At 48.6% G+C, this 16,550-nt stretch overlaps 1 pseudogene; it reads left to right on the top strand.

Annotated features, from left to right (window-relative positions):
• Positions 1–3,776: 3,776 nt before the first annotated feature.
• LOC103729795 lies at positions 3,777–15,684 on the top strand (annotated as a pseudogene).
• The last annotated feature ends 866 nt before the right edge of the window (positions 15,685–16,550 follow it).

Genomic DNA, 16,550 nt, shown 5'->3' with positions numbered 1-16,550 from the left:
AATCTTTGGGGGTTCTTAACTACCCCTGGAACAGATTTTATCCTTTAAATGCCTTTTGTAAACTATTCTTCTGGTTTTAAAGCCTTCCAGAAACTCCTTAGTACCGAATTTGGTTTTCTATCAATATTTTCTTTGGGAATTTGGGCTGGACATAAGTCTTGCCACATTTGTCTTTGAGTAACCCAAATGGACCATTTCTTCTGTCTGGTCTTTTTTATATCTCTTGTAGTGAGTTCTGTTATTCTACAGACACATTTTACATGTGAGTCAGGGTCACTTAGATCTGCTAAATCCTCTCTCACTTTACAAAGATCCTATACTACTGAAGGGCTTAGCAAAACCATTAAAGCCCCATACTATTCTTGAGGTCTCAGTTGAATTAAGCTTTCCTTCATATCTCTGGTAAACAGTCTTATCTGGCCCAGTGAACTGGGCATCATATATTGATTTTTTCATACCTAGTTCTCTCAGTAATGTCTGTCCCTCCTTTATAGCCCTCCAGCCTCTGTTAATTGTGGGAGTTCCCCTTGGTGATGACCATGTATCTTTAATGCCTTCCACCAGCCATCCCTTAAGGACTGCTCACCCTTGCACTGGCCTAGGTTGAACAGCCTAGAATTGCAAGGATGGATGGGTGGTTATATAACTCAGCCATGAAACTTCTGAAGGACTTAGACTGATGTTATTTGCTCCCATGTCCCATACCCTCACGAGCCATGTGGTGAGGGGCTCTTTGATTGCTTGTAAGTTTTTCCTAGTTCTAACAGCTCCACTGTGGAGTATTTCCTAGCTACAGCACTGTTAGCTGTTTTTCCTTTTGTATCAAAGGTTGAGTCTGAGGGGCAAGTTTAGCTACTTTTATTTTTAGGTCATCTCCTTTTTTACTATTATCTGTCTTTTCCTCTCAGTCCTTGGACTTTTCACAAGTTAAAATGTCCTATTTTTATTCTCTCTCAAGCTCTGCAACTGGGTCTGCCAGTACCTCCTTAGTCTTTTCAACTTTCCCTGCTTTGGGCACATCTTTTATTATGCAAAGTGGCCACATCCCCTCTCTGGGTTCTCTGCTTGTGTCCATGGTCTGTAATAGTTTTTCTAGTTGTTTTATACCCTTTAAAAAATCTTCATATATCCAAAATTGGGCTGTTTCCCCACATTCACAGCACAGCTGTGGCCCACGTTTCTATGTGGCTGGTTCCTTTTTAGTCACAGGTTTTATAATCTGTTGTATAACCCATGTGACTATCGCTAATCCTATTAAGCGTGTGGGGTTTCATTGCCCTCTGTTCTAGGTTCCTGCCAGCTCCTCCTGGATTTGGGAATCTGCACCCAGCTGACTGGCCACCACTGCCACCACCACCGCTACGGCAGGAATGGCACTGCTTCCCAAAACCCACAGGGTCCCTTGCTCCTGGCCCTGTTAGACAAACTACTTAACACATCTTTATCTGAATTTTTCATAGTTTATATCCTGAGTAGGGGAAATAGAGGAACTTACAGAAGCGAACACCCAGCACTTCACAAAGGGTGGACATCGGGTTCCCCTTTCCACTCTGCGGCTCAGCGGCCCACTATTCCAGATCACTTCCGCACCCCACACACAGTCTCCATTAGCTTCCTCATGGGCCCACAGTCTCACTCCAGGTCGGTAAATGCCCCCTCTCAAGTCTACGTGGGCGAGACACCCAGGCCAATATTTTCCTGCATGCGCAGTCCCACTTCTGTCCAAGATTCCCCCCAAAGCCCCTCCCTCTGATGGTAACTCTCTGCAGTCAATTTTCTGCAATAGGCCCCACCCCTCGTAGGAACCAGGCCCCTTGGGACACAATATCTATTTCCTAACTCTATATAACCTACAAACAGCCCCCTCCCCCGCATCTTTTCATTCCCATGGAAGGGTAGTTGCCACCTTGCTGAATCAACACAGTTCTGCTGAAAAGTCTGGCTCTGGACACTTATCTAAAGTTTATTCATTCGCAAATTTACTCAGGCTGGCAGACTCCAGTGGGGCTTCCTCCCAAAGAACTTCAGACCCGAGTTGATCCCTTCACAGTCTTCATAGGTCTCCCCACTCCGCATTCCTGCAGCATGATGGCTTTACAGCCCACGTGATTCCCAGCACAGGTGCTTAGTGCCCTAAGACCACAAAAGGAAATTCCTCCTGCAGACATGTTTGCAGTCTAGGGGAGACTATAATTTTTGGTTTGGTTGTGCTACTACCGTGCCACAGAGGCTCAGAGAGTCTGGGACAGCATGAAGGAAAAGCACATCTCATTAGAATCTCAAGCGGGTACCAGGAGGCTGTCTGCAGAGGAAACAGAGGCCCTGAGGTCTTGTGCTGATGTAGAGCCTGTTGGAATATTTAAGGAAAATATGGATTTTAATCCTTGTTTTCTCTCTGTCTCTCTGCCAACAAAGGGCAGTTGACAAGTTTGTGGTTAGAACACTGATACAGTTAGCTAGCTGTGGAAACCACCTCCTACCATACTGGAGGGAAGAACTAGAACTGTGGTTTTAGAAAAGGGTTGTTATGGGGCTGGAGAGATGGCTCAGTGGTTAAGAACACTGAATGTTCTTGCAGAAGACCTGGGTTCGAATCCCAGCACCCACATGGCAGTTAATAACTGTTCCTAACTCCAGTTCCAGGGCATCCGACACCCTCTTCTGACCTCTATGGCCATTGCACAACACGGGTGCACTTACATACATGCAGGCAACATGCACATACATAAAATCAAAATAATAAATAAAATATAAAAAAAGAAAAGGGTTGTTATGATAACACTTTGAAATCTACCCGAGTGTGGGGACCTTACACCTCTAGGCCAAGCTGTGCTAAGAAAAAGCCACTTAGCAGCAACTTCCTGTCCTTGTTTTTAGAGAGACATTGAAGTTGTTTTGAGGATTGTTGAAATCTTGGGAACCTTCCAAGCCCTTTTCTAACAAATGACCACAAGTAAAGAAAAGGAAACTTACTGTAATGCTTTTGAATATGTATAACGCTTATAGATATGTAATCCTATAAAATGTGTTGACTCCCCTTAATTGGGGTCTAGATATTGAGGCTTGAGCCTGCTGGACCAGGCTGCAGCCTGGATAAAACTGCTTCCTGTAGACTTCCGGTGCCCACCCAGGTCTTTCTCACAAGAGTCCCACTGTGTGTTTATTGCCCTGGCTGACACGAAAGCAAAGACCACAGCTCAGTACAGCAATGGGGACGCTTCCTCCAGGATTCCTGACGTGCTTGTTAGCAGAGAACTGGTTTGCTAAGAAGGAAACTAGCTGAGCATAACAGAACGTGTGGCCTGTGCTAGAATGCTCTTTCCTTACCAAGACTGAGGTCCAGGGCACTGGGTGCCTTGATCTGCCTCCACACCAGCGTCTGTGCAGCTGTATTCTGTGTTGAATCCACCAGCGCCAAGACCCGCCCTGGAGTTCCAGTCAATGCTCCACCCTACATGCAGGTGCTTTCGGTTTCACAACTGCCATGAAAGTTATGTTTGGTTAGTTCAAGTTTCCGGAACCTTCCTGCCCTCATAATCACGTGTGCTCATAGCCTGTTCTCCAGAGGTCCCGCAGGACTGTGTTTTTCTCTGCTCCCTACAATTGACTTTTTATTCTTTCCTGTTATTCATTTGCTCCCCCACCCCTTGTCATTTCCTTCCCTGGCCCTCTGACTGACAGAACCTGTGATCTCTGCTTCCTGTTTCCTTCTTTCTCAGCACCAGTGTCCCCCACAGACCGCGAAGCTTTTGTTCAGAGCAGCTCCATTGCTCAGCATGGCCAGCGAGCTGCGGGAGGAGGTGACCTGCCCCATCTGCATAGACATCTTGCAGGAGCCTGTCATCATCGACTGTGGACACAATTTCTGCTTGACATGTATCAGTCAGGTGCAGGGCGCTGCCGACAGCCTCCCGTGTCCCCTCTGCAAGGCTTCCGTGAACAGGAGCACGTTCAGGCCCAACAAGCTGCTGGCCAGTCTCATCGAGAAAATCCAAGTTATGGAAGCGGAAGAGGCAGAGCTGAGGTGTCCGAGGCACAGGGAGAAGCTCCATTACTTCTGTGAGGAGGACGGGGAGCTTCTCTGTTTGGTGTGTCGAGATTCCAAGAACCACAGATGTCACAATGTCAGCCTGATAGAAGAGGCTGCTCGGGACTACCATGTAGGCCCTGGACCCTCCTCTGCCCTCCCAACAGAGAAGAGCTCCCTGGGGTCATGGGACCTGCTGTCTGCTCCACTGGGTTGGCACCCATGCCCCACTTCCTGCTCCTGAGTGGGCAGTTTGTACCCAGGCCCAGGGGCTCCAGCAGCTGGGCTCTGGGAAATGCCAGTCAGCCATCAGGGCAGGAGAGAATGTCCCTGCCATTTTAAGTGTCCCAGCCAGTCACTGCCATGGTGCTAAGGATGAACAGCAGAGCCTGGGACATCTGGGCAGCCGGTGCTGGGCCACTGAGCTGCATCTCCAGGCTGAGCCTTGCCTTGCCTATCCCTGGGGCAGCCAAAAACTGTCTCCCAAATATTTGGATTGGACAGATGAGAGCAAGTGTGCATTAACACCAAAGCACCGTCCTGAGGGTCACAGTCATTATCACAACGCTCTTGTCTTAGCTCAGGAAACTTCCAGATTTCTTCATTACTATCACCTCTGGTCTCCAGCATGAGAACAAGAGGGGATATTGATAATAATATGACAACCCAGACAGATCATCCCTGCATCCCCTGAGGGGGGGATCCTGCCCTCTGCCCCATCTCCCCACAGGGGAAGATTCAGTCTCAGGTGGACATCTTGGGGCAGAAGGAGAAGAAAATACTAGAAGAGACATCTTGGGGAGAAAGCATGATCCGAGTCTTCAGGGTAAGAATCACTCCATCTCCTGCCCCTGAAGCAGAGTCACCTCTGTTTAAGCTCCCAGAGTCCCCTGTTACACTGAGCCAGGACCAAATCCTGCTGACACAGGGGCCAGAATGCAGGCCCGACAGGAGGAGCAGCATGTTGGTGTGTCCTGTGCTCCTGGGACGCACTGACCTGCCTGTGGGTGAGCAGCAGAGTGGGGTGCAGTTCTGCCCCTCCCACAGCACAGGCGGTGTAAGGAAAACACACACTTTAGAATCTGAAATAGTGCACTCCTATAGAGATACACAGAAATATACATACCTACATACATATACATACACACAGACATGCACATACAAATGCAGATTTACACACATACACAAAAGCCTACAAATCTACACAAACTATACACTCATATACATACTTATATACAGAAACATACACAGACATGCACATATACATGCACACATACATATACGCATGCAAAAATACAAACCAGTGCACACATATTCACATACATAACAGCTAAACATATACACATATATACTAATACACACATGTGTATACACATACATATACCTACGCATATACATACATGTACACACACACACGGGTCCTTGAAGGTAATGATACACCATCCATCCTGCACCCGAGAACACAGGAAGTCTCTGAAGGAGGCTGTCCTTCCCTGTTCCCCGAGCCCACTGCCTGCACTGCTGTTCAGGATAAGCTCTGAGCACACTTAAGAAGGGAATGTTCTGGAAGGTCGTAGAAGTCTGGGTTTCATCTTTGGGTCCTTCTCCTTGTCCCCAGACCCAGGTGCATCTAGAGAGACTAAGGATCCTGGAAGAATTCAAGTGCCTGAGACAGAGCCTGGAGGAGGAGAGCTTCCTCCTGGCCAGGCTGGGCTGGCTGTAGCAGGAGGGAGCCAAGCAGATGAAAAGATTTCTCACTGGGGCACAGGCACAGCTGAAGTTCCTCCGGAAGCTCACTGAGTCCCTGCAGGCCAAGCAGCAAATGCCCCTCAGACAGCTGCTGCAGGTGAGTCCCTTGGGAGCAGACAGGTACTACCCACCAGTGTCAGGACAGAGTGTGGGCGACCTGGCAGAGGCCTGAGATTGATTGCCTGGATCTGACCTCTAGCGTCCAGCTAAAGCCGCTCATGGTGGTGTGTGCTGTAATCAAGGGTACAGAGGCAGGAGGATTGCTGCTAGTTTACGCTCCTAGAGGCCGGCATGGGCAAAGATGGAGACCCTGTCTCAAACAAAGCTTGGCATGGTGACCTAGCACTCAGCACCTATGACCCAACATTCAGAAAGTAGGAGGATTGCCAGAGGTCAGCTGGAGATCACGGCCAGCCTGGACTACACAGGGAGATCCCAGTCTCAAAAGTCCCAAATAGATAAATAAATAAATAAATAAATAAATAAATAAATAATAAGAAAAGAGACACACATACAATTTAGAATTTCATTGTTTTATTTTGCTCACTAAGACAGGATTTCTTGTAGCCAAGGCTGACCTGGATCTTGTTATGTAGCTGAGGACAACTTTCAACTTATCTTTGTTTTTATGTTTTTTTTTAAACTGCTAAAAAAAAAAAGTGCTTTTCTAATTCTAGTGTATGAAGGAATGTGTGTGTGTGTATATGAGTGTATGTATGAGTGTATTATGTGTTTGTCTGTGTGTTACATGTATATGCTATATGTTTGTGTTATATGCATAAGTGTATAAGGTATATGTGCACATGTATTTTACATTTGTGTATGTGTGTTTGATGTGTGTGGTGTATAAGCATATGTATGATATACATTTGTGTGGATGTGTGTTTGATGTGCGTATGGTGTATGTGCCCCTGTCTGAGTGGTGCTTGCCTACAGCCAGAGGAAGCTCTCAGATGCCCCCTCTATCACGTTCTGCTTTGCTCTTTGAACCAGGGTCCCTCCCTGAACCTGGATCTGGCATTTTGAAGGCCACGCAGGTAGCCAGCAAGCCCCAGCCATCTTGCTGTCCCCACACCCCACAGCGGTGGGTTGAGACATATTCATGACCATGCCTAGCTTGTGAACTGGGTGCTGGGAAAACTCTGGTCTTCATTGATGAACATGAAACTCCTAATCACTGAGCTGTTTGTCCAGCTCCAACCCTGACTTCTGATCCTCATGTTTTAAACTTGCCTTATAGACCAGGCTGGCCTTGAACTCACAGAGATCTGCCTGCCTCTACCTCTAGACTGCAGGGATTAAAGACATGCACCACTGTGTTGGTCAGTTTCTGTCAACTTGACACAAGCTAGAGGAACCTGGGAAGAGAGAACCTCAACCAAAGAATTTCCCAGATCAGGTTGACCTGTGGCCATGTCTGTGAGGCATTTTCTTAACTGCTGTTGATGTGGGAGGAGGGCCCAGACCACTGTGTCCCTTCATCATACCACCACGTTTGAAGTGTTTGCTCCTGCATGGGGCTGTCCAGTTTCCCCTGGATTGAACAGCGAAGGTGCAGCTGACACGGCCTGGCTCATGTCCTCCCCCCTGTACTCTGTCTATTCTCCAGAGTTTCTTTGTTTTCTGTTCTGTTTGTTTTTGTTTTTGAGACAGGGTTTCGTGTAGCCAAGGCTGGCCTCAAACCTTCATTGTATTTCAGACTGGCCTGGAGCTCCTGAAGCTTCTGCCTCCACGCCCCAGGTGCTAGGATTACAAGAGTGTCACTGGGCTTCTCTCTCTCTCTCTCTCTCTCTCTCTCTCTCTCTCTCTCTCTCTCTCTCTCTCTCTTTCTCTCTCCTTTCATTCATTCATTTCTTTTTTCTTTCATATTTAAATTTTATTTATTTTTATTTTTTTATCTGTATGTGTGTTTCCTGCCTGTAAGTGCACCTGTGTGTTTGATTCTTTGAAATGGAGTTAAGGGCGGCTGTTAGCCACCACATTGATGCTAGGAACTGAACCCAGGTCCTCTGGATCAGCAGCCGGTGCTCTGAACTCCTGAGCCATCCATTTAATCCTTTTCTTTCAGATTTTTATTTATTTTACGTTCATCAATGAGTGTGCTTGTATGTGTGAGGATGAGTCTGTGTGTGTGTGTGTGTGTGTGTGTGTGTGTGTGTGTGTGTGTGTATACCAGCCATGGCTCTTCTGCAGAACTTAGAGGGCAACTTGAAAGAATCTGTTCTTTCCATCGACCATGAGAGTCCTAGGAATCAAATTTATCCTCAGGTTTGCCGGGAGGTGTCTTTGACCCATTTACCCAATGAACCACTTTGCCAGTCCATGTCTCTTTCTTTAAAGATGTGTCATGAAAACCACCCTGCCCTCCCCCTGATCTGCCAGTAGAGCTCTCTGGCTGTGTCTCAGAGGCAAAGCTCATCTTCAGAATGACTCCTCTCTCCTCACACAGTTCCTCTTGACTATAACCACTGTCTTATCTAGTGGCAAATGTGCTTTTGTAACAGCTCTCGAGGGTGAGAGGATAGATGGAGAAAGAGAAACTGGGGTTTTCTCACCCACTCAGCAGGGTCTGAACCCCATCTTGGTGCCTGTGGCTCAGGCAGCTCTGAGGCTGTGTTCTCTTTCTCTTCCAGGACATCAAAGTCACCATGAGCAGATATGATGGGCGTCCCAGGGCTCCATGCTTTCTGCTTCACTCACACCCAGGTTCAGCACACATGCAGACACTCCATCCTCCCCACACTCTATCTTGGCTGCGAAATCTTTAGGCTGCAGGTGGGGAAGGTAAGCTGAGCACAGTAGCAACAGGGCAGTAGGTGTGGAGTGGGTGTAGTCCACATCCCCAGCTCTTCAGCATAGTCTCCTCCCTCCTGGCACCCCCTGTGTGCCCCTCTAGAACCCCTGGGTGGATCCTGTTTCCTACTCCATCTCCCTGCCCCCTCCCCATTCCCTGCTCTGCCTCCTCCCGTCCTCATCTCCACATCTCCTCCTGCCCCCTCACTCACCCTCCACCCCTAGTCCTGGTCTCATAGCACCCACCTCTCTAGCCCCACACTGTTCTCTCTCTGCCTTGAATCCACACACCTGCATCACTAGCCCTCCCTCCCTGCATCCCCTGAACTACTACCCAGTTCACGATGTCTTCACAGGCGTGAGAAACTTCAGTTCATCAACCCAACCTCAGCTCCTCGGGACCTGGCAAAAAACATAAGCAAAGGCAAATCAAGACACGTTTCCATCATGGAAATCCTGAAGGAGTTCAAAGGTAAGGAAGGACTGTTTACTCCCTGGGAATTCTATCAACCAACAGCACTGTCTTAAGGCCCAGGTGCCAACGGTGACCCCTGAACCCCTCCAACGCCAGGCTGTCCACTGAGCACCTCAAATCATCTCTCCGTGTATGTTGTAACAGGGTTTTATGGGTTTTATGTGGTTCTGGGGATGGAACTCGGGGCTTTGTGATTGCAAGGCAAACATCTACCAACTGAGCACATCCCCAACCCCAGAGAGCACCTTATATATAAACATTTTTGCTTTGTCAGGTTGTGAGTGAGTTTTGGTAGCTGATAACCACACCAGCCAGTGGGCACCATAATGTAGCATTCACAGCTATTGTACTTGAGGAATGTGCACTGGCTCCACAAGACTTAGAATGAGGATAAAATGTAAAATACAGCAATAAAAGCAAAAGCTAGGGGCTGGAGAGATGGTTCGGCAGTTAAGAGTGGGCATTGCTCTTGCAGAGGACCAGATTTCAGTTCCCAACACTCCTGGTGGGCAGCTCACAACACCTGTGGTCTCAATAACCTCTGGCCTCTGCCAACACCTTCAGATATCCACAGTGACACATACAAATATACATAATTGGAAATAATAAATCTTTGAAAAAATATAGCAATAATTTATTTGTGAGACAATCAGATCATGGAACCCAGTGTGGTCTCTTACTGGTGAGTTCAAATGACCTTCAAATATCAGCCTGCTAGTAGCTTGGACTACAGGGACCCAGCACTGCACTGTGCCCGGCTTCCATTAAGTTTTTATTTTACATGATGAAATAGAAGTATTTTTAAAAATACATCATTAAAATTAACGTTTTCTTTCTCTTTTCTTTTTAAAACATGGTCTGGGTGTTTGTAGCCCAGGCTTTCCTTGAACTCACTATGTAGTATTATCTGCGCCAAAACTTGTCATCATCCTTCCCCTCAGCTTCCTGAGTGCCACCGTGCCCTACTTGTCTTTTACTCTTGTAAAATGACCACTGAAAATTTAATAGACGTTCATGTCTGTGGCTCCCACTGCATTTCTGGGTGGAGCTTCACCGGAGAGCCACTGAGGGCAGCCCAGGGCAGCTCTGCATGTTTGGACACTGAGGATACACGAGGAGTTCCAGCCCCCACCTCCCCAGACTCTGAAATCAGTGCCTCACTGTGTGGTGCTAGAACCTGAGTTATCCTTGTTTAACCTCTGAGGACTCTGCATTTCCTTCCCTCTCTCCCATAGACAGGCTCCAGGCTGATGGGAAGGAAGACAAGAGCAGATTCCTGGGCAGCTTGAAGGAAGAGGACAAGGAGAGCTGTGAGTCCCTGGGCTGCTTCCTGCTGTTTGGGGGCAGTGAGACGTGCAGAGGGAGATTGTGCCCCTATGGGGAGGGGAGGCCCAGTGGGTGAGGAATGGGCTATTTGATGAGGTTTTATTATTTCCTAAAGATTATTTTATTTTCATTTAATTTTTTGTTAAGTTTTATACATTTTTTATGTATATGACTGTGTTACCTACATGTATGTAAGTTCACCTGTGCTGTACAATGCCCACAGAAGTCAGAAGACAGCACCAGATCCCCTGGAACTAGAGTTACAAGTGGTTTTGTAAATTGACTCATTTAAAAATATTTATTTATTATTTTTCTTTTATGCGTATGCATATATTGCCTGCATGTAGATAAGTGCACCTGTGTCGTGCAATGCCCAAGGAAGACAGGAGAGACCATCGGATCCCCTGGAACTGGAGTTATGGACAGTTCTTAGCCATGTGGGTGCTGGGATTTGAACCTGGGTCTTCTGCAAGAACAACAAGTGTTCTTAACCACTGAACCATCTTGCCAGTCCCAATTTATTTATTTTTATTTTATGTGTATGAATGTTTTCTCTGCATATATGTAAGTGTACCCTGTACATGCAGTGCCTTCAGAGGCCAGAAGAGGGCATCAGATCCTGTAGAACTAGAATTATAGACAGTTGTTAGCTTCCCTGAGGTTGCTGAGATCTGAACCCCAGTCCTGGGCATGAGCAGCCAGTGGGCTTAACTGTTGAGCCATCTCTCCAATCCCAGATTATTTTAAATTATGTGTATGTGTGTTTCTGAGGGTGTCTGTGCAGGTGCATACAGTGCCCTCGGAGACCAGAACAGGGCAGCACAGTCTCCTGGAGCTGGAGTTACAGGCAGCTGTGAGTCCCCTGATGTGGGTGCTGGCAACGAAACCTTCCAGGAGCAGTATGCACCCTCAACTCCTGAGTCTTCTCTCCAGTTCAGATTTATTGCTTTAGACTCATGTATTTCACAAATGGTGGCAACCCTCCAATCAGAAAATGTTCCAAATAAATACAAATTGACTAATTCACTTCATTTCACAAGGCCCAGGTGGAGGCAGCTCGGTCTAGTCTAAGCAGACTTACTGGGCCTGGCTAGCTCAGCATAGCTGAGGACTGGAGATGCCTGTCATAACAGCTGTGATGATGTCATCAGAGATGATTCTGTATCCAGAGTCCTTAGGGTAAAACCTGGGCTCTGGTAGCCCCACCAAGCCAGGCTGAGCTGCCCATCCACAGTACACCAATTAGAGAGAGGTAATAGTGAAAAGTATTGAATGGAGATTTTTTTTCAATGTGGCCACATTGGGAAGAGGAAGAAATAAAGAGCCCTGTGACCTCCTAGTCCCTGTTTTGAAGTCTGACGTAAGGTTCAGTTTTAAATAAAGGGCAAGTGGTTTTCATAACTAAGCCCAGCTGACCCATCACTGTCTCAGCTCTCTGTCCTCCACTGCTCTGATAACCTGTCAGAACCTGTGAGATCTCTCCCAGAGAGGCAAGTTCTTCGTCTGGCTGCACCAGGGTCCAGCCTCTCCCCCCCTCAGTGTGGTTCCTGGGGATTGTCATTCTTTGAGGCCCATTGTTTCAACAGTGTGATGTCATAGGGAGGGACACAGTGTCAGTCTTTAGAATGCCTCCTCTCCTGCCAGGGCAGCTGTGGTGCTGCCCCCTGGTGGTCACGAGAAATGCCATTGGCTAAGGGTCTCCAATGTGCTGAGCACCCATATCCGGTATTAGAACCCCATAACTGTCATCAGTTTAAAGTGAGGCCCCTGAACTCCGGTGGAAAGGGGGTCCCTCCCAGTCTGTGGGAACCATAGAGAGATTCTGCACTAGTTTATCCTCCCAGGCCTGGTGCTCCTGCCTACTCAGGAGGCAGAGGGCAGAGGCAAGAGATGTGCTATTCGTTTGAAGCCAACCTGGTCCCCTCAGCAGGTTCTAGGCAATCTAAGGTTACAAAGTGAGACCCTGGGTCAAAAAACAATCATGTAACAAACACATCTGAACACAAGGAAATTTATCCCCTAGCAGGAAACTGCACACTGCACTACGCAAGCGTGGACAGGTCCAGGGCTTCCTCCATTAGCATCATTCCTGTGCAGGAGGAGCTCCTGGAGGTTGAGAGGAGGGTTTATGAGTTCCCAAACTCACACCTTGTGGGGGTTTAACTTCCCAAGCCCTTCTGCTGTGGTCCAGCAGGGAGCCACCTCCATCTGTCACACAGAAAACTCAAAAGGTTCCTGTACTTCCCCAGGGGTGGTGGGTGGTCCCCACATGGAGTCACTGGCTGATGTTACTGATGGTGGCCAGGCATTTGCTTTGAATTTACAGGTTCTGGTTATCGAGGCCCAACTATGTTTTCTTTCTCCAACTCCTAGGGTCCCTGTTTGAGAAAAAGAAAGCTGAGTCACCCACCTCAGCTAGGAGTCCTGCTCCACACACTGGTCTTCCTGGAAAGATGAAAAGGGACCTGGGGTCTGCAGGTAACCATGCTCTGTCCATCCCCAGCACTGACAGGGCAAGGGATGGTCAGACCAGACCTCAGGAAGAGCTCTCTAACATGCAGGACCCCCTCCTGACCACAACAGAAAGGTTACTGTCAGTTCCCACCTGAGATGGCTAGGGACAAGGTCAGAGCAGAGGGAAGAGTCAGAGATCAAGGTCCAGAGGAACTGGGAGGAGGGGCTGTGAACTTTTCCAGACTTTGGGTGCCAGAGATGCTAGACATGGGCAGAGACAGGCATCTCATCCACCTTCTCTGCTTCCCAAAGTACTTCTCCCCCAGGAAGTGTCAAGCCCCAACAGTAGATGTTTAGCTTGCAGTACACCCCATATCTGTTCCCTCTGCCCCTCCAGCTCAGCAGGCCAGGGCTGCTTTGGGGATTCCTGCTGACTGGTCCTTTTGAACACTGGCCTCTCTTTTCTTTTTCTCTCCAATGGTGATGGGGACCTCTTTGTGGGGACAGCAGCCCCTTCAGCGTCCCTCCTGCAGGAAAGCAAAACATGTTTTGGGAAAGTCCTTGGCGATAGAGACCACCATGATCCTGCAAGGTGTCCTGATGACATAAGGGTGACATTGGGTGAGTAGGTTTGTAACTGGTAGGAGTTGGGAACAGCCCCAGGATGCTAACCAGGGAGATGAGGAATGTATTTGTTTATTTACCTATTTGTAGTATTTTATTTTTTAAAAATTTATTACAGTTATGTACTAAGTCAGAGGACAATTTACAGAGTCCTCTCTGTCCTTCCACAGGATGTGGGTCCCAGGATCTAATTCAGGCTCTCAGACTTGGCAGCAAGAACCTTTACCTGCTGAGTCATCTCAACATTGCCTCTATTTTCTGCTTTTAAAATATTTTTATTATTTTTATTTTATGTATGTGAGTGTTCTGCATGTATGTATGTAAGTGCACCCTTGTTGGTGCCCATAGAGGTCCAAAGATGACATCAGATTCCCTGGAACGTTATGGACAGTTGTTAGCTGCCATGTTGGGTGCTGAGACCAAACCCGGGTCGTTGGCAAGAGCAGCCATTGCTCTTAACCGCTGAGAATCTTTCCAGTCCCTATTTTGGTGTTTGGAGACAGGGTCTCAGATAGGCCAGGCTGGCCTTGAACATGGTAATGGTCCTATTTCATCCTCCTCCCTGATGGAACCGCAGGAATCACCACCATGCCTGGTGCAGGTTGTTGCTTCCATTCAGTGCCAGGGGCTTCTTCTTATTGCTTGGGCCCTGGTGTCTGCCCACACCCCCAGGTGGAATAGGGCGGTCCCTAACTGTCTCCCTGGAGGTTTCCACACTGACCCCCCTCCCTCCCTTTGAAACAACTATTTTCAGAGCCAAAATTCATCCATGCCTGAAGCCAGAAATAAGACTTGTGGATTAAGCCCCTCTCCAACCCCCATGGACCCGAGCACTCTCCCTTCCCCCAGTCCTTCCGCCGTCTCTCCAAACCCCTCACGCAGCAAGGGAGCATTAGAACTGCAGCCAAGATGGAAATGAGACACAGTGAGGAGACAGAATGAGCCCATCCTAGACTTCAGCAGAGACGGGGGCAGCTCTGCTCAAGCCTCTGAGGGGGACTGAGGGGGATTCCCCTAGCCTGGATAAACTGTCACTCAAACCCACTGGGGGCGGGGCAGCAGGTTCTGAATATTCCTCTTTTGTATTCCATGCTTCCCCATCGTTCTTGGGTTAGAGGGACTCCACGTTAGAAAATTAGCCTTGACCTCCCTTAGTCCCAGCCCTTGTCTATGACATGAGAAGAAGATCAGGGGCAGTGGCTGAGGAAGACATCGCCCAGTGCCAAACCACCACCACCAGGGGGCGCTCTCAGCTGCACCCACAGAACAGCGGGAGGTGAAACTGGGGATTAATTTTACTGGAAAGGGAGGAAGTGTGTAGGCCACACCTATAATTCTGGCACTTGGGAGGTGCAGGAGGACATAATTCAGTCATCCTTGGCTAAATGGCAGATTTGAGGCCAGCTCGGCCTTATGGAGACCTGGGCTCAGAAAACCAAAGGCTGAATTTTAAGGCTGGGACAGGGGACAGGACTTCCCTGAGGACTTGGGCTGTGACTTGGAAGAGAAAAGTCTCCCTCCAGCTGCGTCCAGGAAAGCTCAAAAGCAGGGGACTGGAGGACTTGGCCGAGGCTGACCGTGTACCTCTTCTTTATCTTGGCACAGCCCCTGTGATCCTGGATGTGTCCTCAGCCCACCCAGACCTCATCTTGTCTGGGGATCTCAAGTCAGTGAGGCTGGATGACAGGACAGTGCATCGAGAAGATCCTGATAGGAACATGGACCCACAGCGTTTCTACCCCTTGTTCTGTGTGCTGGGTTCTCCTGGCATCTCCTCAGGCCACAGGATCTGGGAGGTTCAGCTCCAAAGGACAGCATCTCTGTGGAAATTTCCAAGGGGCTGCGTGGTGGGCTTGGCCTCCGAGCTGGTGCCCAGAAAAGGCTCTCTGCAGGTGAAGCCTCTGAATGGATTCTGGGCTCTCCGGGTCTGTCCCTCCAGATGCTGGCCTCTCACAGACAGCGGGACTCCAGAGACTCTCCAGGTCTCTGTAAGGAAAATGGGAGTCTATGTGGACCATGACTGCAGGAGGGTTGTCTTCTATGACGCCACCACAAACAAGCACATCTACACCTTCCGTGCCTCTTTTACCGGGAAGGTCTTCCCGTTTTTCCAGCTCCTAGATAGCCTCAGCCAGATCACCCTGATCCCCTAGGGCTGCTCAGTTGAGGCTCCCTCCCTCCCTTCCCTGCAGATCCCTCACATTGAGATGCACTGCAGCCGGTAGGGCTGAAGCTTGGGCTGGGTTCCACCTGACACAGGCCTGAGGGTTCCTCACCCTGAGTGGAGAAGAAAGGCTCCAATACTCTGAAGGACAAACACGGAGTCATTCACTGTGACACTATAACAGGACAGTACTGGAAACAGCTCAAACCTCATCAATACGTGATTGGTGAAGTCACAGGAGAAAGCGTCAGTCTGTGGCCTGTTGAGGCACAGCTGCAGGGGGCCACCCAGTGCCCATGCCCCTTTCTCCTGCACCTAACTGCCCACGGTGCCTGTTGCTCTGGACCTGGCCTGGGCAGGTCTGGCCCTCATCCTTTTCTGAGATCTGAAAAGCACCAGGCTGTGTGCACAGTCCAGTAAGAACAATAACACTCAGGGCAGATTTGTTTGCTTCTATTTCTCACCCTGCCCCTCCCACTCTCCCCTCTGTCTCAGGCCTCCTGTCTCCCTAGCTGCCCTTGAACTCACTGTGTATCTGTAGCCCACACCTGGAGTGCTGGGGTTACAGATGTGTGTCACCAAGCCCAGCTGTGCAGTACTGGGGATTGCACCCAGAGCTTCATGTGTACTAGACAGGCCTCTACCCACTGAGCTGCTTCCCTCTCCAGCACTGCACGGCCCTGCGGAAGGAGGATGCACCAACCCTACGGGGCAGTGGGGCAGTCACCTCTAGGCAGGGGGAAAACAGGTGAAGTTTCCAGATACGGATTTCTTTTTCTATTATCAGATTTTATTATCCTGTAAACATTGCACATCTTTTTAATGCATAATTAAATTAGACAAAAATGAGGGGCTTTCTCATGGGTAGGCAGTGAGACAAATGACCCTCTTTGGGTAGCTGACAGGTTACACATGAAAGAGAAGCTATTTTAAGTGAT

This window comes from Nannospalax galili, unplaced genomic scaffold, assembly GCF_000622305.1.
Source record: "Nannospalax galili isolate Female #2095 unplaced genomic scaffold, S.galili_v1.0 scaffold1573, whole genome shotgun sequence".
NCBI lineage: Eukaryota > Metazoa > Chordata > Mammalia > Rodentia > Spalacidae > Nannospalax > Nannospalax galili.
The sequence above is the reverse complement of the archived record's forward strand: the minus strand, read 5'-3'. Positions and strand labels throughout refer to the sequence as shown.